The 22,749-nt window shown below is 44.9% G+C and overlaps 1 long non-coding RNA gene across 2 annotated transcripts; it reads right to left on the bottom strand.

Annotated features, from left to right (window-relative positions):
* Positions 1 to 1,920: 1,920 nt before the first annotated feature.
* Positions 1,921 to 22,741, bottom strand: LOC102546453 (uncharacterized). 2 transcript variants are annotated; one of them, XR_010057151.1, is made up of 3 exons: positions 22,345 to 22,741; positions 12,650 to 13,011; positions 1,921 to 12,120 (listed from the first exon to the last, which is right to left on the bottom strand). It is a non-coding gene; the product is annotated as an uncharacterized LOC102546453 (long non-coding RNA). The 2 variants fall into 2 exon arrangements; XR_010057150.1 differs by having other exon boundaries at positions 22,432 to 22,741.
* Positions 22,742 to 22,749: the final 8 nt, after the last annotated feature.

Below are 22,749 nucleotides of genomic sequence, written 5' to 3'. Positions count from 1 at the left end.
CTAGGGGAGGAAGAGTTGGTCTTCTGTAGGGGTGTCATCCTGGAAGGTCGACCATGCTTCAGGAGCTGGCCCCACCCCTATGCATATAAGGGGAACAGAAATTGAACTCAGTGGGTTATTTTAAAAAAAACAAAACCAAAGAGGAGTGAAGTGGGCAGAGGTGTGTGTGTATGCGGGGGGAGGGGTGTCCAGGAAGTAGAATTCAGGAAATGGGTGAATGTGATAAAAATACATCATATGCATCTATGAGCTTCTCAAAGAATGAATACGAATATGTTTTAAAAGTCAAAAAGGACTTAGGGGCTAAGGGACATGACGAAGAGGACATGCATACAGGCAACCTAAGAGGAAAACCAGAGTAGGAAAATATACGAGGAACTGATGGCGACAAACCTTCCCAGATTTGTGAAGAACGTAAAGTACAGACTCAACAAACACCAACCAGGGTAAACTCAAAGAAAGCCATGTTCAGACAGGCGTAGTCAAACTACCCAGTCATAGTGGAACTCAGACATGGCTCCCACAGACCCCTCCCTCTGCCACACCCTGTGCAGTCCACACCACCAACACCAACACCAACACCACCAACAACCCACCCCAGCATAGGCTGAACTGCTATGCTGGTCTTTGAGCTGCTGTGACAAAGACCTTCCCTAAAGGGCATGAAGGAGGGGAGGAGGAAGTGTTGATCTTGGCTTGTAGTCTCAGCAGGTCTGTCCGTGGTTGCTGATCCCCGCCAGATTGGGCAGGACATTGTGGAAGTACAAGCATCAACCAGAGATGTCTTTTAACACAGCAGACAGGGAGCAGGGCGTGGGTCTACTGACCAGGAACAACCCTCCTAAAGCTTACACCGTCTCCCAAGGCGGATCTACCAGTTGAGTACCAAGCAGTCAGTGTGTTAAAGAATACTGCTTCCATGATTCGGCGACACTTCTGACCTCTTTCGGTAGCTCGCTCTCTCCCTCTCTCCTTCCATCCGCCTGCGCGTCCTCTACACCTTTGCTTTCCTGGCTTCATGAAACAAGTGGGTGGGTTGGAAAGTGCTTTACGGAGCTGACCAGGCTGGCACTACCACTCCATCTTCACTGGGAGGATAACCATACAGAGATGTAGGTTATTAATTAGTATCTACAAACTTCTCTGCTCCTGTTGGAACAGGGGAGCCTTGTGCAATAGGGATTCTCCTCCCCATGCACTCTGGGTCCATGATAGAAGTGCTGGCCCTCCTTTGTGTAGCCAGAGTGTACCACAAACCTACAGTATCTCTTGTATAGAGTTAGCACATGGGCATCAGTCAGGATCCAGCTCCAAAAGGAAACTACAAAAGTTACTTCAGAGAGAAAATTTAACATAAAGGACAGAGAACTGAAAAATGAAAATCCAGAGAAGCTGGGGCATCCTAAGATGATCATTCCAGGAAGCAAATTGACTGCTGGTGTGGGAACAAGAGGGAGGTGCTGGGTTTACAAAATGCACTGGCTGGAACCAGAGCTCTAAGAGGGACACTAGTGGGTCAGCTGGTGCCAGTGTCTGAACTGCACAGAGATGTGATATGGGAAACCCACAAACAGAACAATGGTTCTACAGTAGCCATTCATGGCTATGAAGAGGAAGGCACTATGGGGGCTGCCACAGCGAAGGGAGCCGGGGCTTCCCTCAGCCTGGTGTTCTTCCTTGTGCTTTTCCACAGTGAAGAGAGGAAACTGGGCTTCTTCCAGGCTTGTGCTCTACTTCTAGAGTGAAGAGGGAGCTGGGGCTCCCTTCAGCCTGGTGCTCTTCCTCTCATGTCCAAAGCATCATCACTTAGTGGTTTCCAGCACCACAGAACACAAGACAGAATAATGGGATTGGGACAGAAATTAGTAACAGTTGCCAACCTCACCGTTCAAGAGTAAAAACCACTATCCAAATTCTCTGTTCAAATTAAGCAACCTTTATTTTCTATCAGACTGGAGCTATTTCCCTAAAGCACAGTTTGAAAATATAGCATAGAACACAGGAAATGTTAGAATTTTTATAGTCCAAAAAACTGCAAGACTAAGAGTTTTCAAGGGTTAGGGATTTCCAGAGGAATTTTGGTTATGGAAGAATTTTTAAATTATTTGGCAGAACATCTTATCAGGGTGTATTCAAGGTATGAGTCAAACTCCATAGGGTGGGGAGCATGTCAAATTCCAGAAGTAGATTAAAGTATGGTCAGCTTGAATTTTGTGGCAAACAGAAATGAACTTGTTCTGACCTTATAACAAAATGGCTTCCATCCTTAAGATTGAGTCAGGCCTGATCCATCACAGTCACACAATGAAGAGGCAGGTCAAAATCCTAGCACTGAGAGGCACTGATAACCAGAGAGGCTGAGGGGGGATGGACAGGAGAGAACTGCAAGACTTCCTTCGGCCTGTACCTCCACCAGTTCTTTCTAAGCACCAGGAGTAAATAGCAGAAGCTGTTCAGATAAATGACAAATAACCAGCCTTACTCATGGTAAAGACTTTTCCAAAATTAGAACCATCTTAAATATGCCTCACTGCTTTCTCTGTTCCTCAGAAACCATGACTAAACTTTCACCTCTGAAGCTCAGCCCCCAGTAACCTCAACCTTGGAACATCTATGGGCCTGATAAAAAGTCTGCACAAGGCTGGAAGACTTCACTAGTGCCAAAGAGATGCCATGAACATCATAGGCCTGATCTAGCCCAGGATATTAAATTAGTATTGCACTTAAGGCTTATCTGCCTCCCCTGGCAACTAGACAGGAGGCACTGAGCAGAGAGCAGGAGAAAAGAAGTTTCCTCATTCTGGCATTTTTGTAATCAAAAAGTTGCCATGAGAAAAAGAAAGAAAAAGGAAAGAAACAGAAGAGATGTGCCTCTACGAAAGGAAATTACCATCATCTAAAACAGAATAATGGCAGGCCGCATACAGCGCAGCAAACCCATGGTTTCAGAGGCACCAGAGCAGCCTGGCAGCATTCAGGAAAGAGAGGGGTTTTAGTCTATCTACCGCCTTTCTCTGAGCCAGATCATCTTTACCAGAGACTAGAACCATCATGGGTTTATGTGTTTAGAACCACAGGCTCAGAATAAAACAGACATCCAATCAGTGAATTGTGGATCATTATGTTGACACCAAGTCACAAAAAGTATCTAGAATTATGACCAATAAATATTAGTGGAGAGTGCAGAGATGTATCAAAGGCGATGTGAAGAGTAACTGTTACAATAAGCACAGACTCCCTGCTGTGCTGTGAAAGCTGGGACTTGAAAGAATAAAAGTTACTCTGTTGCAATAGTGGCAAGCACATACTGTGGATAAGCAGTTGCTTTCTGATTGGATCTGAGGCCCTGCTACACAGGAGAGAATTCCTGTCTGGCAAGGTAAACCTAATCAAAAACTCATGGCTAGGGATGTCGTAGCAAAACTACTGCTGACGTTGCTGCTGCTGTTGTTCATTTTTAATGTCTCCTTTAGAGATAGGGTCTCACTGTGTAATCTAGGGTGGCCTAGAACTCATTGTGTAGACCAGAGTGGCCTAGATTTTACAGTGATCTACTTGCCTTTGCCGCCCAAGTCCTACGATTAAAGGCGTGTGCCACCACACCCAGCTATTGGTGCTGTTTTACTAACTGAACATGATGTCCCTGTCAAATTGCCTTCTAAGTATTTATGCTTAAATTGCCTTGTAAGTATTTATGCTTCTGCCCATAGGTCAGGGCTACTGTCACCTTTGGTCAGAGAAGCTTCTCTTTGTGGTGGATGGTGATTACTGCAGAGACTCATAATAAATGACTTGAAAGCTGAAACCTAAGTGGGATGCCTGTATCTCCTCCACCAAGACTGCTCAGGGAACATCACAGAAGAGGGGTTGAGAGCATAGAGGTGGAGTGCTGTGGGGTACTTTCTTGCAAGTATGACGCACTCCTTACACTCCCGTTCTCAGCAGCTCTGAACAGCAGCATGAGACCTGCCAAAGATTTCATTGAGTCCAATAACTGTTGCGATGGAGGGGAAGAGGATGAGGCCCCACCCTTCCTGAGGAATTAATGATTGCTAGCAGAGAGAGAGGTATTTTCTCTTCTGGTTTAACCACAGGTAAGGTAAATAATGCTCTTCTATTCACGTTCTTGTAAGCAACCCTAGTTAAATCCAATAAGTCACAGTAAAAGAAAGAAGAAAGAAAAAAAGGAAAGAGTGGGGAGAGAAATAGGGAGGGAGAAAGGGAAGGCAGGAGGGAGAGCTACATAGTTGATATAAAAGGCTTGGTTCCCAGTTGTTAACACTGGGAGATGATGAAACCTTTAGGGAATGAGGCATCTGGGTAGTCTATAGGTTATTAGTGGTGTGAAATAACCCCTCCCAACCCTGGTTGGTCCTGTGTGACCCCTTAAGGCCTGATGAGATATTACCAGAAGTATTCAAGCCTGGTCCCTGCCACCCTCGTTCTGCTTCCCAGGCGGAGATGTAATCTGTGCCACAGTCTATTCCACACCGGTGCATCCTCTCTTCTCTGTAACACACTCATTTAGGGCCCTCACCAGAATGGGCAGAACCACCAGGGTAGCCACAGAGTTCACCTGCAAGAGCGAAGGCCAAGCAAGGGAAAAAGCACGTTTGCTTCCTCCGTAACGATTTATTCTAACCACTACCAGATGTGCAGACTGCAGTCCTGTGCTTGACCTGCACAAATTCAATGTTTTTTAGAGTAGACAGCATTTGTCTTTCTGTGACTGTCTTGTTTTATCCCCTGGGTTCATCTACATTATTGAAAAGACAAGAGACACATGGTTTATGGTACCTTTCTTCTAAGACACAAACTCTGTAAGAACAGGAACTAGCATAAGGTAAGAAACCAACACACATGTGTTCTGAAATGAGGCGTGCCTAGTTCAATCTACATTTATGTGTGAGAATTGCAAACACAGGACTTAATCAGCAAGTATTTTAATGGTTAGGTCTGTGCACCAGTCAAGCTGATCAGCTTTACTCCTCCAAAATTTACTATAGTGCAAAGATAAGCAGTTTTCTTCAAGTGTTCTTTACTTGGGCCTGGGGTATAGCTTAGTGTTGATGGTTTGCCTCGCATGTTCAAGTCCTGAGTTTGATCCCTTTCACCACAAAAAATAAACAAGACTAGCATGCTTGGTTCAGTTGTTCATAACTATAAAAGTATGACTCTTCAGTGGTCATGATTCAGATGCCTGCTCTAAGTGGGGTTCTCAAAGACTACAGACAATAACATCACCAGTTTAATAGTGCCCGACATAGAAAATACAGATTCAGAAGTTCGAAATAAAGTACAACCTCTTCAAGTTTCATCTAGGACTAAGCTACTCACTTTTAACAGAAACAATCATAGATCGGTAACTTGTCAAAATGCAGAAAACAACTGACCTGTGGCATCCAGGCCCGACTGATGCATCTGCAACACAAGCCCTACCTAAAGCCTCAGGGAACATTACAGAAGAGAGCTCAGAATAATTGAAGGAGCCAGAGGATCAGGATGCCTGCTGCTAGATAGCATCTTCTAGACATGACAGAGAAGCTTCAGCTACATGGTTACCTAAACAAGATCTGCACAATGACACCACCAGTGGATACAAAGTGTAAAGGGAAGAAATGTAACAGGGCACATGCTAGGTAAGGAGCTACAGGCAATCAATGCTCCTCAAAGACAGAGAACCAGTTTTCTCAATGAACAAGCCCTCTGATTGGTTGTCCAGTCCCAAGTGGTCAGCCCTAAACATGTACGTAGGAGCAACACCAAACAGACTCAGTAAGGTAGATGTGTGTGTGCGTGTGTGTCCATGTGCGCGTGTGCATTCATGTGTGTGTGTGTGTGTGTGTGTGTGTGTGTGTGTGTGTAACAATAATAAAGAAGTCGTACTTTGTTTTTAGGATGAGAGTTAGAGGGAAAGGGTAGTGGACATGATATAAATAGAGTACTCATATATGAAATTCTCATGAAAAAGATAAATTTTAATTTTTGAAGTTACCCCCAAAGTTTACAGATAGTAGGCTAGGGAGTCTGGTAACAAATGTTGTTGGTAAGTAGTTAGGAAGTCACCAATATTTAATGTAGCAGAAGAAAGAATCTTTCTATAATCCAAAATGTCACACTGTTTCACTGTTCCCTCTCGGGTGGGGGGGGGGAGAGACAGAGAGAGAGAAAGAGAGAGAGAGAGAGAGAGAGAGAGAGAGAGAGAGCTTATGTTCTTATTTAGAATGATTTTGAAGTTATCCTTTTTTAGGGTTTTCAAGGAAGCACTACTGAGAATGGTAACACTGCAGCAAGAAATAGTGTTCCTTGTGTCTAAAAACTAGAACACTTATAAATGAGGCCTAGAACAGCCTGCAGCAGGAAGTCTGTCCTGGCCTGGTGGAAGGACATGTCAGATTGAATCAGTACAAGGCTACATCTGCCTGCTAGCCAATGGGGTTTCAATTTATGTGGATAAAAATAAAAAAGTTCAGTAGAATCAAAATTATTCCGTCTAGGGAAGAAAAAACTTTAGCTTTTAAATGGAAGAGTCTTTGCTACTTTGTGGGTTCTTCTTTTTCCTACCCTTTATTCCCACCTCCACCCCCTGGTTTTACACCCTAACACTAGATAGGAGAAGAACAGGGAGGGAGGGGAACGAGAATCCTGAATCTAATTTCTTTCCATTTGTTTCTTCTTTGACCACAGCTACTAACAAAAAACAACCAGCCTCCCTAAATGGTCAACAAACACCCCCCCCACACCTCTTGGTGCCCTTGTATTTATGATTTATATATCCTCTGAAAAGTCCTCAGGATTCCAAACATCACACAATCTCAGAAACTGTCTGCAGCTGACGCAACCACGCCTCTGCTAGAGCACGAGGCAAATCATAGTCAGCTGCTGCAGCCCTGCATCCCTACACTTGGGATTAAAATGAAAGCACATTCTTAACAACATTTTCATGTTTTTTAAAGAAGCCAAATTTTCAGAATTCTCAAAAATGCAACTACAGCCTCCATAGAGGATTTTGTACGTTGTATGTTGTTTCCATGTATTTCCATCTATCTGGTTGTAACTAAGCTGTTTACCAAATAGGTTAGATAATTTAAAAATGAAATAAGTTTTTCCACTTTAAGTGAGATGTAAGCATCTTTTTGCTTACTGTTTTCTTAGTGTACACTTCAGATACATTAAGTTTCAAAATTACCTTTGTGACATAAGAACTATAACTTTTACTGTACACACAGATGCCCTCAAATTTTTTACATAGTGGATATTGTTGGCATTCTGTCTAAGCTCCACCCCCACAGCTACCTGGGAACAGCCAAGTATGCTCCGCCCCACAGTTGCCTAGCAACAGTCAGCTATGCCTAACTATAAAGGGGCTGCTTGCCCCCTCCTCTCTTACCTCCCTCTTACTCTTTGTTCTTCTCTGTTCTTGCCCCCTTCCCTCTTCCCACTATGTGCCCATTGCTGGCCTCTATTCCTCTCCTCTCCTCCTCTTCTCTCACTAAACCTCTCCATGTGGAACCATGTTGTCTGGGTGTGTTCTGTCCGGCACAGGCCAAGATTTAAACCCTAACAGATATTAAAGTAAGATAAGTCAGTGCTAGCTGCTGTGGCTCAGAACAGTGCTGTCTGTCCTGAGAATTCCGTTCAGTGCATATTCAGTTCTGTACTACATTCAGATGTGGTCCGGCTTCCAGATCTGTCCTCTTACCAAAAATACCCTCAACGAGGCTAAAAGGGATTCTCCCCAACTGTACTTCAATAGAATATTGTAGTCTTTACTAATATTCTATTGATTCTGCCCAACCTGCTGAGGGGTCTGAACCACGATGTCCTTGGGTGGAAGAGACATGGGCTTATGAGAGACTTACATCTGTGATGGTTTGGTGCACTTATGGTCCTGTATGGTGCACATAGAAAGGTTTGATTAGCAGCCTATGGTGCCATTGTAGGACCTCTAGAAGTATGGCCTAGTTGGAGGCTTGAATGGGTATTGAGGGCATTGGGACTTGTGTGTGTGTGTGTGTGTGTGTGTGTGTGTGTGTGTGTGTGTCTGTGTCTGTGTGTGTCTGTGTGTCTGTCTCTCTCTCTCTCTCTCTCTCTCTCTCTCTCTCTCTCTCTCTCTCTCTCTCCCCCCTGTTTTGTGACACCATAACTTAAACAGCTCCCTCTGCCACATGCTACCACCAGGATACACTGATTGCCACAAGCCCCAGAGCAAGGAAAATCACGACCAAAGCGTGTTCAGTTTTCTGTCCATTCGGCACAACTTGACTAGAGTCATCTGGGAAGAGGAACCTAAGAAAATTCCTTCATCAGGTTTCCCTGTAGGAAAGTCTGTAGGGTATTTTCTTGATTAATGATTTCTGTAAGAGGGTTCTGCCCACTGAGTGGTGCCACCACTGGACAGGTGGTCCTGGGTTATATTTTTTCAAGAGCCAAGTGGGCACTCCTGTAATCAGAGTTAACAGTGGTGTCTGCATCAGTTCCTGACTCCAGGTTCGGGCTTTCAGCTCCTGCCCTGGCTTCTTTCAAAGATGGAATCCTGAGCTGTAAGAGGAAATAAGCCCTCTCCTCCTCACACTAGGATACAAAGTAAATCCTTCCTCTGTATAAGCTGACTTGGGTTGATTCTCGGAGACAAAAGGCTGACCAACAAAAGAATCCTTTCAAAAAATCAATGTGAGGCTCACAAAATGGCTCAGCAGGTAGAGGTGTCTGCCAGGAAGCCTGACAGCCCCGGGACTCATGGAAGGAGAGAACTGACTCTCACAAGTTGTCCTCTGACCTCCACATATGCGCGCGTGCACACATACACACGCAAGGCATACAAACACGAGACATACATAAATGCAAAAAAGTTAAAAATACAGTAATCATAGAAAATCAGAGATTAAATTAGTCTTTTTAAAATTGTGTTTCAGTTATTCATTAGTGAAATTATGACTAAAGCCATTACTACTTTTATTCTTATTGTTATTATTATTATTATCATTATTATTTACCAATGCCAGTTCGGAGAGAACATAGTGGACCAACCTGAAGTGGGTAGTGAGTGGCGACTTAGGTGGGACCGAGGTACAGAGTACTGGTTGCACTGGGAGGAAGCTGATATACTGAGAACCACTGACTGAGGCAGTGGCTGGAGAGAAAATGGAGCCTGATGGTATTAAACGGTTTGTGATATCATTCTTTTTAGCTCAGACTGGCCTCAACTTCACTGTGTAGTCGAGGGTAAACCAGAACTGTGCCTGTAATCAGGTTGCAAGGTTACAGGAGCACAACTCCACACCCGCTTTCTGTGGTACTGGTTTTCCGGCCCAGGTCTTCTTCATTCAAGGTGAGCATTCTGAACGTGGGCTGAGGTACACTTCCAGCTTCGGGTTTCAAGATTTTCTGATACAGACACAGTCGTAAGAGGGCAGGAACAGCGGCCTAGGGTCTCAGGGATTCCAGCTACACGGAAACTTTTGTATTGGTTATTTTTCATTTCTATGACCCAGTGTGAGAAAGAACAACTCAGGGAACAGAGGCTGTCTTAGCCTACAGTTTCAGACCATCCTATACCCATGTGCTTGGGTAGAAAACCATGGCAACAGGGACATGGGTAGAGACAGCTGTTCACATATCCTGCCTGACAGGAAGCAGAGAAAGTTGTAGCAAACGAAAAGTGGCCACCATGAAATATAATTGCAGAGATACGCCACGCCACAATAAATCCTCCCACCAGCCCCTGCCTCCGACCTTTCACCACCTCCTAACAATACCTCATACTGAGGGCCCATGGAAGAGTATCCATCCATCACAACAGAGGACTCACTCCTCCTCCTTTTGAAATTTTGTCTTTACTATGTTGTCCTGGCTACTCTGGAACTCATGAATACAACAGTATTCAGATACTATCCTTCCCAAAGAACCCAATTTTCAATGTTGTCTTAATTTGAGGTTCTCTTTGTAAATTCTTTATTTACAATTCTTGAAAATTTTGTGTACTGCATTTCGGTCATACTCTGTCGCTTTCCTCAACTTCTTCCAGATCCACCCTCATTCCATCTACTCAACTCTGTGTTTCTTAAGAGTATATTCTGATGACCATTCTCCCCTCCCGGATTGTTCCCATCTCTCTACCTACCTGTCTCTCTCTCTTAAAAAAACAAAACAACAAAACAACAACAACAACAACAAAAACCAGAAAAACACACATGGAAACCAAAATATACAAGCAAAAGACTAATGAGACAAAAAAGTGGTCAAAGCAATTTGAGACAAAAAATATCTCCAAAAATAGCATTTCCAAAAAATTCATTTTCTGTTGGCCACCTACTACTGGGCATGGCTTACCTTCCATGACCAATGTGCCCAGTGAGACTCAGAAGGGAACTGAACAAATGAGAAATGATCTGGGTCAAGGACTGGAGTTAGAAAGTTTGCTTTTTAGGTACAGCCAACAAATGGAGAAATGGAGAAAACAAGACCGGGAAGTGAGGAGAGACCATGAGGGTGCTTTGCTGAGCTTGTCTGACAGCGTTGACTGCTTCTTGTGGTACCAATGTCACTGAATGAAGGTCCTCTGAAGCCCAGCAGAGCACAGCTGGGGTAGAATCCACTCCTACCACAGGAGTGTGAGAAATGGTTATCCTCACTTCACAATAAGAGCCCCGAGGACAGAGGTTGATGCCTTTGTCAAGTTGGGCATCAGCCTGGAGTACCAAGTGTGCCAAGTGCAATATCTCCAAGATGGCCCCTTCCTCCCTCTCCTAACAGTCAGGACAGACATCTTACACACCATCTCCATCTCGCCTCTCCCTCTGACCTTTATGTTTGCCTTTTTTCCCAGCAAAAATGGTGTGCTTTCATCTACATTTTTTACATCCTCCTCAGACGCAGGAAAGCTTGGCTGTAAGTCTCTGCTCTCGACTTCTAGTTTGGGTGGGGAATAACTAGAGAAGGCACAGACAGAGGGCTGGTGTTTCCTAATTTTTGTAGCTGGACCTAAGTTGGCTCAAAGCGCCTTTGAGGACAGTCAGTTTTATCTCTCACACATGCCCTCTGGGGGTGATCGCACAGTCAGGCTGGTACCACGCTGACCTGCAGGGAAGCGAGCTCTTAGGGCTGCCAGAAAGCCTCTGGCAAAGAAGGTGGCCACAAGGGAGCTCCAAGCCCACTCAGAGCCAAGAGATGGCCTTTTCTATCCCACACAGTGATTCCGGTTTTAAAATTGGGGCAGCCTGCTGGAAGAGACTTGTATATCTCCAATCTAACTATACATCCTGAAGAGACAGTCAGCCCCACGTCTTCCTGAAGGGCACCATACCCAGTGACAACAGTACAGAGGCCAGGGTCACAGAAATGAACTGTGGGAAAGCATGTCCTGGCAGAAAGAGTAGACAGCTAGGGGAGGCATTAGACCCGACCTCGCACATTACCTCACAGATGATCTCTGAGTGGGGAGAGAAGCTGTTCTGGTGGCAGAGTGTTTGGGCTCATGGCCTTTTGGTGGGCGGTAAGGGGGAGGGTGGAATGAGGTCAAAAAATCACCAATGAAGATTAAGGACAGGTGAGCACTGAAGTTGGAGGGGTGAGAAAGATATGAAACCTTCCTTGTGAAGAAAGAAACTAGGCGGGGCCGGGGATTTAGCTCAGTGGTAGAGCACTTACCTAGGAAGCGCAAGGCCCTGGGTTCAGTCCCCAGCTCCGAAAAAAAAGAACCAAAAAAAAAAAAAGAAACTAGGGACTTTAAAGCACAGTGAGCGAGCAGGTCTGAGACGCCTGCTCCACAGTTAATGGTTACTGTTCTTATGAAGGATCAGGGTACTGTTCGAAGCCATGTTGGGTGAATCACAGATGCCTACAACTCTAGCCCCAGGTGCTTCGATACCCTCTTCTGGCCTCAGTGGGTGCACACACACACACACACACACACACACACACACACACACACAAGAAAAGTAAAACGCAGTGGCTGTTGGGAGGCTGGGAGGGGATGCAGAGGCCAGTGCCGGTCTCAGTGTGCACAGTTGAACTCTTCTCTGGAACCGCACTGGAGCCAGGTGCACATGCACAGGTAGAGTCCTTTTGCTGCTTGATCCATTCATCACAGTCAGTCTAGTGGCTAATCACCATCTCCACCTGAAAAGGGAGAAGAAGCAAGGAGTGGTTGAGTAACGGGAAAGAACGGTCTTCTAAACTGGCATCCCAGGATCCTGCTCAGTTCTTTCGAGAGACTGCTATTTCACTATTCATCTTTGTCTCCCAGATATCCCAAAGTTATGATCAATAAATGTGTGAGATAAATGACAAACTGAACTTAAAGCCTTGAGATTTATTGGACTTGGTGTGTGCCTGCTGCCTTTCAAACCCGAGAGATTATAAACAAGTAGGAAAAACTGTAAGAAGCAGCCAAGACTTTCCTGGCTTATTAATAAATGAAGGCAGGAGCTGGAGAGATGCCCAGTGATTAGAAGCAATTCCTGCTCTTGAAGAGGATATGAGTTCAGTTCCCAGCACCCACATGGCAGCTCACAAACACCTATGACTCTAGTGTCAAGGGATCTGATGTTCTTTTCTGGCCTCCTCAGGCACATACATTATATATAATCTTTTAAAATAAATAAGGGGATAAAACATTGAGAATGAGGTAGCCAAAAAGCTCACTAACCAACATGTCTTAGTAAGGGTTTCCATTTCTGTAAGGAGATACCATGACCAAGCCAACTCTTATAAAGGACGAATTTAGTTGGGACTGGCTTATAGTTTCAGAGGTTCAGTCCATTATCATTTTGGCAGGAAGCATGGTAGCATCCAGGCAGGCAGACATGATGCTGGAGGAGGAGCTGAGGGTTCTACATCTTGATCCAAACACAGCCGGAAGGAGCCTCTCTTCTGGACTTATCGGAGCTTGAGCATAGAACCTCAAAATCCACTCCTACAGTGACTCACTTCCTCCAACAAGGCCAGACCTCCTAATGGTACCACTTCCCATGGACCAAGTATATTCAAACCACCACAGAAAAGTAAGATCTAAAAGACAGATTTCAATTTAAAATAACAATGGTTAGAATGTTTAAACATGTAATTGACATTAACAATTGTATATATAGTTCTGTTGTCTTCTGTTCCCTCTGGGATTTGAAATTTCTTTCTGTATTTGTATGAGAAGGATACAGTTATATTTAAGATTGTTAGGATTTGTAGCCATACATTCAACTGTTAAATCACAGGGTATTGCCTTATGAATCAAGCCATATGCTTTTTCTCCAGTCTTCTCCCCTACAAAGATGCTACTAGCGACAAGAGGGAGGCAAGCCCTTTTGGCCCTGCAGTCACAAAGTGCCAAATCCTTCCCTCTGGTGTCTGGGAATCAAACCGGCAACCTGACTGTAAGCAGTAGAGTATAGGCCACTTATCAAACATACCTGCTGTCTCATGGTATAGAATCTCCTTTGGAAACCTTTAAGAGGGGGTACTGGAAACTGTTTCTCCTGAACCTTCCTGCATTGCATATGGTATTAATAAAGCTCTCCCCCAAAGGACAATTCACCTCATCACCTCCCCCTGGAACCTGCTATCTCTCCTCTCCATGAACTTAAATCTAATATCAACCACTGAGGATGTTACTGTAGTGAGCTTGGAATTTCTCATTTCCTGGGGGAGGGGAGGAAGACGCAGAGAAGGAAGACGAAATGTTTATGGCACCGCACTAGGAGGCTGTGGTGGTCAATTTTGTGTGTCTCCTTCGCTGTGCACAAGATCACATCATCTTGAGAGTGTGAGTGTGGTCTTGGTGACATTAGCATTTAGGGAAGCAGGCTGAGTGCAGCCTTCGCTAAGAAGACAGGCTCATCTAGGACTTGAAGGTCTCAACAGCACAAAACAGCCATCCTTCCTCCCAGTAAGAGAGAACGCTTCATCTCTAAGAGTCACCGCTCGAACCAACACCCTGGCTCTTCCTGTCTCAAACTGTCCAGTCTTCAGAGCGTAATGACAGCATTTATCTCTGGTGGGTCTCAGGCATCCAGAGTCCAGCTGGAGCTTCATCACCAGCTTACCTGAGGCTTCTCCAGCTTGAAGGTAGAGGAACTCTCCAGTCTCCAAAAGTCAGTTCCCAACAAAATACACACTTATTGGCCTGTTATTTTGGGGAGTCAAGACCAATACAGGGGTGAACATAACTCTTTTCTCTCTGTTCTCATAAATATCGGCTAACTTTGGAAAACAAAATTATAATTACTCTGTTTCCTAACTGGACTCCAAATTGAAATTGACCTAAATTTAAAGTAAACTGTAGAGTCCAAGTGATGAGTAGCTAAGTCCTCTCTGCATAATTTCCACTACTTTTGTGTTTGGTAATTTTTATAACCAAATATTTGGGAAAATAAATGTTTTTAAAAGCATTAATTGGAAAAGGAAAAACACTATACTAAGTAAGAAAAATATTTAACAGTGAACAAGAAAAAGCAGTAAACCTTATTGGACTCAGCAGCCTGAATCTGAGTGTCCCTCAAAGACCAACGTGGTAAAGGCTTGTGGCACTATTTGGAACGGATAAAACCTATAAGAGGTGAGGCCTATACCTTCTATAGCCAGGCCTAACTCCCAGGGGAGGGAGGGGCCATCAAACCGCGCACAAAACTTTCCACCCAAAATGTGTCCTGCCTACAAGATGTGCAATGATAAATATGGAGCAGAGAACAGCCAACTTGAGGGTTCATGACTGCCCCGACCTAAGGCTCTTTGCACTCAAAAAGGCCAACCCCTGACAGTCTGTGATACTCTGCTATGCTTGCAGACAGCCTAGCATAACTGTCTCCTAAAGTAGAAACTTCTAGTTCTTTGGAAAGTTAGTTATGTCAAACTATGTGTTGGGCACATAGGTGAAAGGATATCTCATTAAGCAATCACGTGAAAGTGGTTTCCAGAAGCAGACACAGGTAAAAGGTTGTTTTTGATATAGCAAACACGTGGAAGGATCTACGGTGAAGGAGTATAAATATGACCCCACGGACAGTGGGAGACGAGCACTGAGCACTGGTTGGTTTGCTCAACCTCACTATTCTGTACCAGAGGCACACATGTAGTGGTTCGCCTTACATAGCACTGTTGAGCTCAACAACGCTGCCATTGGCAGAAACTCACCCAAGAATGTCTCATGAAGTTCCTCTGGCAGCTTGTGACTTCTGTGACCTTGCCTTAGGCCAGTTGGTGAGCCTGGTGGTTTCTTCAGGATTGAACTACAGCTGCTGGTTCATGGCCAGCGTCTCTTTGCTGAAAGGACTGGGCTGTAGCTGCTGGTTCGTGCCTGGTGTCTGCCTGCCTAGCGGGCTGGTCTGCAGCTGCTGAGACATGTTTGGTGTTTGCTACAGGACTGAACTGCTGCCCAAGAAGATCAAGCTTTCCCCCAAAGAACTATTACTGAATGGATTCACTTCCTTCATATCCTAATAACTTTTCTTTCCCACTACCTCTGCTGGGTGGTGGGCTAGAGGAGAGGTTGAACCCTTATTAAAATTAGGTTGCAAAAAAAATTATACCTACAGTCACCTGAGAGGCTTCATCCTGCAGCAGATAAAAACAGATAAAGAGACCAACAGCCAAATATCGGACAGAGCTTGGGGAGTCGTGTAGAAGAATGAAAGGTGTGATTGAGAGGTTGGAGAATGGGGGGAGGAATCAGAGGCACCAGAAGAAAACCTATGGGGGCTCACAGAGACTGACTCACGGATCTAGGCTTCCTACACATTTATAGCAGATGTGCAGCTGGGTCTTCATGTGAGTCCCCTAACGGTTGGAGCCTGGGCTGTCTCTGACTCTATTCCCTGCCATTGAATCCCATTCCCCTACTAGGACTGCCTGGTTGGGCCTCCGGGGAACAGGATGTGCTTAGTCCTGCTGGGATTGGATATTCCAGGGTGGGTTGGTACCCAAGTCACTCAGAGAAGGGGAGGCAGTAATGAGGGGAGGGATTTCTGAGGGTGGAACTGGAAGGGCACTGTGACTGGGATGTAAAATGAATAAATAAATAAAATAATAATTAAAAGAGGCGGTGTCTAGAAGGAAGAATCCAGGTCACTGAGAGGACACACACACCTGAAGGAGAGACTGGCAATCCTGTCCCTTTCTGGCTCTCTTTTCTTCACAGCCATGATAAGGGAGTAGCTTGCCCTGTCACTCCCATCTTAACGTTCTGCCGGTCACGGGTTCAAAAGCAGCAAGTCATCTACCTCGGAACTGAAACCTCAGAAACTATAAGCAAAAACAAAGCTTAATTTGGTCAGGCATTTTGTCATAGCAATAAAACCTAACACATGAGAATTTTAAGTAAAGGCTAGAAAGATAGATGGTTCAACTGTTAGGAACACTAACTGCTCTTCCAGAGGACCCAGGTTCAAGTCCCAGCATCCCCCATAGTGGCTTCTGTAAGTTCAGTCCCAGGGGATCCTCTTCTGGCCTTCTTGGGCATTAAGCTTGTGTGTGTGTGTGCATGCAGAGAGAGAAAGACAGAGACAGAGAGACAGAGAGACACAGAGACAGAGAGAGACAGAGACAGAGAGAGAGACAGAGAGAGAGAAACATCCATACATATAAAAGTAAATAAAATACTTTTAAAAAGTTTATTTCAAATGCTCCCAAGGAATGAAGGCGAGTGTCTTGGTTTGGGTTTTACTAGTGTACAGAGATACCATGACCACAGCAACTCTTAGGAAGAAAAACATTTAATTGGGGCTGGGTTAGTTTCTGAGGTGTAGTCCCTTATCATCATGGTGGTATGCGGGCAGACATGATGCTGGAGGAGCTGAGAGTTCTATAATCAGAATCCGAAGGCCTCAGGCAAAGAATGCCAAGCTGGGCTTGGAGTGGCTGGACAAGCATCTAAGACCTCAAAGCCTCCACAGCTCCTCCAATAAAGCCACACCTACTAATAGTGCCACTGCCTATGGGAGCCATTTTTATTCAAGACACCACAGCAATGTATGGGATTTTCTGTAACTATGCTCCTCTCGAGATTCTGCTCTAAACCTGACAAGCTCTCCTTTCATCACTGAGGAGGGACATCACCAGGGAGGGAGACCTTACTGTCCACCAACCTCACCTGTAGACTTATCTGTAGACATCTCCTTTTCAGTTTTCCCCGGTCTTAGGGATGAATTATATACCCTGCTTTCCAAGACCAATTCAATGACCGTAACCTGATGCCCTTCATTTTTCAATCTTGCTCTATCTGTCCTCTGTTTTTCTTACTGCTTCCCCACAAAATTTAAAACTGGTTAAGAATCGTTTCTGAAGTATCGTTTTGTCTCAAATAGACAAGAGGTCCCTACCGTGATTGTTAATGGTGAGTGGCTGAACTCCCGAAATGAAAAAGAGAAAGTGAGCTCAATACCAGGATTCATCTCTCTTAACTGCAGACACGATGTGACCTGCTGCCTCACTCTCCTGCCGCACCATGCTGTCCCTGTTATGGGAACTTTTAGTGTGAACTAAAGACATGTTGTGATATGATCATGAGCCTATGGGGTCAGAGAGTGAATATGGTGGTTTGGATGAAAAATGTGTCCCATAGGCTCCTGATGTTTGAACACTTGGTCCCTGGGTGATGGTGGCACTGTTGGTGCAGCCTTCATAAGGAACTACGTCACTGGGGGCAGACTCTGAGTGGTTAAAGCCTCATTCTACTCTGTTTACTTTCTGCTTTGTACTTATTAAAGATGTGTGATCTCAGGGTTGGGGATTTAGCTCAGCGGTAGAGCGCTTGCCTAGGAAGCGCAAGGCCCTGGGTTCGGTCCCCAGCTCCAAAAAAAAGAACCAAAAAAAAAAAAAAAAATGTGTGATCTCTCAGCTTCTTGACTCCATGCCTGCCACTTGCTGCCATGCCTCCACCATACCACGAGTGAGTCTATTCCCGTGGCCATAAGCCAACAATAAACAACTCACTTCCTCAGCTTACCTTTGGCAACAGTGTTTTATCAAAATAGCAGACAACTAATACACCTGCCATGGTGGGCTGCATCCTTAACTCTGAGCTAAGACAAACCCTTCCTTTCTGAGGTGCTTAAGTCGGGATTCTTGTCACAGCAGTGAGAAAAGTACAGCACAATACAGAAGATTGTATTGAGAAGTGAGATCACTCCCATGAGAAACCCAACCACATGATTAGTGACTCTCTGGAACAGGTCTTTTGGAGGGGTGTGAAAGAACTTGGAGCCGTGAGCTGCAGAAGTCCTAACAGAGATCAAAGGGCTATTATAGAGGGGGAGCAGAAGATTAATATATCAATATAAAAAGGTAAGCTCAGGCTAGTCTAGAGATATCAATAATCTGATGAAAGATATCTGAGGAATAACCACCCAGCCAGGTATGTCAGCCAGTCACAGGTCAGCCCTGGGAAGGCCAACCTGCCAGGCAGCTGTGTCCGGTGCAGGTCAACTGACCCTAACCCAACAGTCTGGTATAAATGAGTACACTCTGGAAAGCTTGTAAACTGTCCTGAGTCTCCATTTGTAATATCTGCACTGGGTTACAAAAGATTTGAAAGATACTGGCCAAAGCTCCCTAGTTCTTCATTCCCTCTTGTTTTGTGAAACTGAAAGTTACTGACAAGGCTGCTCACAATGATAGGCAATGCAGAGTCTTAAGTTTTTTATTGTTACAATAAAACACCATGACCAAAAAGCAAGTTGGGGAAGAAAAGGTTTATTCAGCTTACACTTCTATATCACTGTTCATTATTGAAGGAAGTCAAGACAGGAACTCAAACAGGTCAGGATCCTGGAAGCAGGAGCTGATGTGGAAGCCATGGAGGGTGCTGCTTACTGGCTTGCTCAGCCTACATTTTTATGGAACCTAGGACCACCAGCCCAGAGATGGTACCACACACAGTGGGCTGGGCCCTCCCCCTTTGATCACTAATTGTTGAAAAAATGCCCTGCAGCTGGATTTCATAGAGGCATCTTCCTTCTCTGATGACTCTAGCTTGGGTCAAGTTGACACAGAAAACCAGCCAGTACATGCAGCTACACGGAAAGTTGAGAGAGGAGGTAAGAGAGAGGGAGGACAGCAATGGACCCTTTAAAATCTGAAGCCCTTGAAACTATTTCCCTGAACTCTCTTAAGTGTTCTTGGTATCTTCCAATAGGTCTTTCATCAAGTCGTTTCAGAAAAGTGTCCACTTACTTGAAACAAGTGTCAAGTTCTTTATCTTTATAAACCGTATTAAGGCCTCATTTCCCCACTGTTAACTAATATATTCCATTTCCCTCAATAATCCTGACAAGTAGGTATTTAATATAAGAAGAGAAAGTAACAATGTTCCTCTATGACTTAGTTCGACTTAATGCCTCCTTTTAAAAAGAAATCTTTTTATGTGCATGGGTGTTTTGCCTGCACATATGTGTGTGCGTTGTATGCACGTCTAGTCCCTTGGGAGGTCAGAAGAGGGCACTAAATCCTTTGGAACTAGAGTTACAGATGGTTGTGAGCTGCCACGTGGGTGCTAAAAATTGAACCTGGATCTTCTGGAAGAGCAGCCAGTGCTCTTAATCACTGAGCCGTACCTCCAATCCACAACTTAATACATTTGTATCTGCTGTATCTCTCTCTATAAAATGTGGACTGCTCCAAAGAAGACTTATAGTTAAAAGCTTAATTGTCAAAATAGATATCATCAAATATTGTTCACTTTGTACCTACTATGGTTTTCTAGTCCTTCATTCTAGAGAGCTGTCCTCTGGGACACAGTAGCTGTGTCACCTACAGTGACGGGTGGGTAAAGGCTGAGCTAGACGTCTGACATGCAGAGAATCTAGTGAGGCCTTTGGAACAGGCAGTGAACAGCCCATGCATCTGGGCCTGCAATAATCAGTGAGAGCTAAGCAGAGAAGCAGTGCAGCCTTGCTGTGAACAGCTCCTGACGCCAATATCAAAGCTGTAAGTGCGTGACACTGGGGTATGTCTCTCAGCAAGACAAACTTTTTTTCTCCGTAACTGCAGAGAAAAAAGGCGGGAAGGCTGTGTTGTGGCCTGCATCCCAAATTCTGAGACCCACAAATCTGCCTGGGGTTGAAACAAAATAACAGTTTTTTCTGATAAATCAAAATCAGTGGAATAAAATCAAGACACCGCTGAGAGTCCTGTACGGGGACACGGTAACGGTGGTGTGTCTGCATGTGTGCTCAAAGGTCACAGTTGGAAGCAGTTCATTATAAACCTTCATGCATACAGAGGTCTCCAGAGAAACCGTTTCTTGGTGTTCTAGTGCCATCTCCTTGGTTTCTTCTAGAGGAGCTGACTCAATTTTCTGAGTGGAAACCTTCCATATTGGAAGGACATTCATTAAGACTCAGGAAGCTCCGTGGTTCTCAATCTTCCTGACATTTCGACCCTTTGATACAGTTACATGTTGTGGTGACCTCCGACCATGAGATTGTGTCTTTGCTACTTCCTAACTGTAAATTTGCTACTGTTATGAGTTACCCCACAGGGGTTTCAACCTTCAGGTTGAGAACTGTTGCTCTAGATCATCTTGGCTGTCCTTAACCTCTAAATTTTTCCTAGACTCAGCTAGCCAACTTATACACAGCCTGCTGGGTTTCGTTGAGATTAGAAGAAATCCATAGATCCCTACAGGTGGAGGGAATCTGGAGACTGTATAAGCATCCACTTGGTCTTGTTTCTCAATAGCATGATTTCCCCAGAGTCCTTGAGTGTCTTTTCCAAGATGCATTGCTTGATATAGATATAACGTAAGTCATTCCAAAAGATAGTTGATCTTGATCCCATGGCCTTCTAAATGTTGTCTTACTTGAAACAAAGGTCTCTCCTGTATCCTTGCTTCCAGAGCTGATTTGATATCAAGCAGAAGCCCAGGCGCCATACAACTTGGCCAATCCCCCATCTTTGTCTTATCTTTGGTCTTTGTAACTCTGAGAAAATATTAAAACTGGGGGCGGGAGGGATTTAAATATTCAACAGATCAGTACCCCACCCATCTCAAGGGACATTATTAACCCTTGAAGCTCTCTTCCCCACCCAGGGGCTTTCCTTCTCTCCACTTAGAAGTAGACATTCTTCCAGATTTTCTTCCTAGAGGTTTTCTGTTCTGTAATGTCCTTCTCAGGTCAAAGACCATTTTTAGGGTCCATTACTATCATCCTTCTCCATCACGCATGTGCGCACGCACACACACACCTTTACACCAAATTCCTTCCCCAAAGGTGAATGCAGTCTGTGGTGTAAATATTCCAGTGAAACCCTTTCACTGCCAAGGTTTACTAATCAAGATAGTCACAAAGGCCCTTGAAACTTCACAATGTTTCGATCCCTAATCTATGTGCAGATACCTTTTTACAGAAAAATGAATGAGCAATGTTTTAGCATTTAAGAGTGTATGGATTAAGAGGCATCTGTTTTGTCTTTTTTTTTTTTTTGTTTTGTTGTTGTTGTTTTTCTTAAATTTTCTTTTCATAGGCTCTAGCTTTTGTTCCAGGACCAAAGGTGCTGATGTTACAGGGCTGAGATGAGTGGTGATCATTAGAAGTTGGAATGTAAAAACAAAGTATCAATGTACAATTCACAGTGAAAATGTTAACAGTCCAAGACAATTGCTGTCCATTTCATTTGTCCATAACATTTCTCCTTGCAGGATATAAAAATCACGGAATTAAAATATTCTTCTTCAGCCTTTTTTTTTTTTTAAAGAAACGGATGCTGGCTGTGGTGGTGCAATCCTTTAGTCCCAGCACTCAGGAGGCAGAGGCAGGCAGATCTCTGTGAGTTCAAGGCCAGTCCCGTCTAAAGAGTGAGTTCCAGGACAGCAGAGGTAGGAATAGAAACCCTATCCCAAAAGGGGTGGAGGGGTGGAGTTTGAGTTGTGGTTCAATAAATAATGGACACATATAGGACTAAAAATCAACTATTTTCAGTACCAGTACCAGTTTCTACACCTGGACAAAATACTCCTTCCCCTTGACAGATAACCTGTCTAATTCTTGTATCCCAGAGTTTTCTGGGCTGAATTCTTGAGTGGATTTGTTATTTCTCAGTAACAGAATTTCCAAGAACAGTTTTAACCTTCAAGGTATTTTTACTGTTACCCCTAAATTCTGCAGGGCACACGTCTGCATATTAAGCCCCGCCCCTTTCCTCTTGAGACCCAAACTGCACTCCTTGCCCTACACAGCACGTCCTAAGCAAATATCCTTAAATCCGGTAAAGAAACGCAGTCCAGTCGATCTTCAACTGGATGCAAACTGCCAGAAGGCAGCCAGCCTTACCTCAGCAGCAGCACCTCTCCACCCTTTCAAGAAACCCAAGCTCCAAGCCACCACCCCTGGCAGTGTCGACCCAGAAATCACTCACCCGGGAAGGCAGAGTTCTGTTACTTCCCCCACTCGTGGCATTCGCCTCTTAGACAGCAAAAGAGAAAGAGCCAAGGGAAATACTGACCCCTCAGTCCCTCTCGGACTTCACCGCAGACGGGAGCTGCCTTGCTGGGTCTTGAGGGCCGGTCTCCTTCGGGAGTGAACCGGTCCTGCCTCCAACCCGAGGATCCCGCTCCTAAGCCAGGGCGCACCTCGCGGGAGCAGCTCCTGTCTGAGGCCGCCGTCCCCGCCGCTCCTCTCCGGAGCAGCTCCTGCCTCCCGGCCCCGCCTCAGAAGGCCAAGTTCCTTCTGCTGAGACCCGGCAGAGTCCGTCTCCCCGCCCTCCATGCGGCCTCGGGCTTCGTCCCTCCGCCGCCGTGCGCCCGGGAGGGAACCGGCCGGC

The sequence above is a fragment of the Rattus norvegicus genome, chromosome 13 (assembly GCF_036323735.1).
Source record: "Rattus norvegicus strain BN/NHsdMcwi chromosome 13, GRCr8, whole genome shotgun sequence".
Lineage (NCBI taxonomy): Eukaryota > Metazoa > Chordata > Mammalia > Rodentia > Muridae > Rattus > Rattus norvegicus.
Note: the sequence above shows the minus strand (reverse complement) of the source record. Positions and strands in the feature narration are given on the sequence as shown.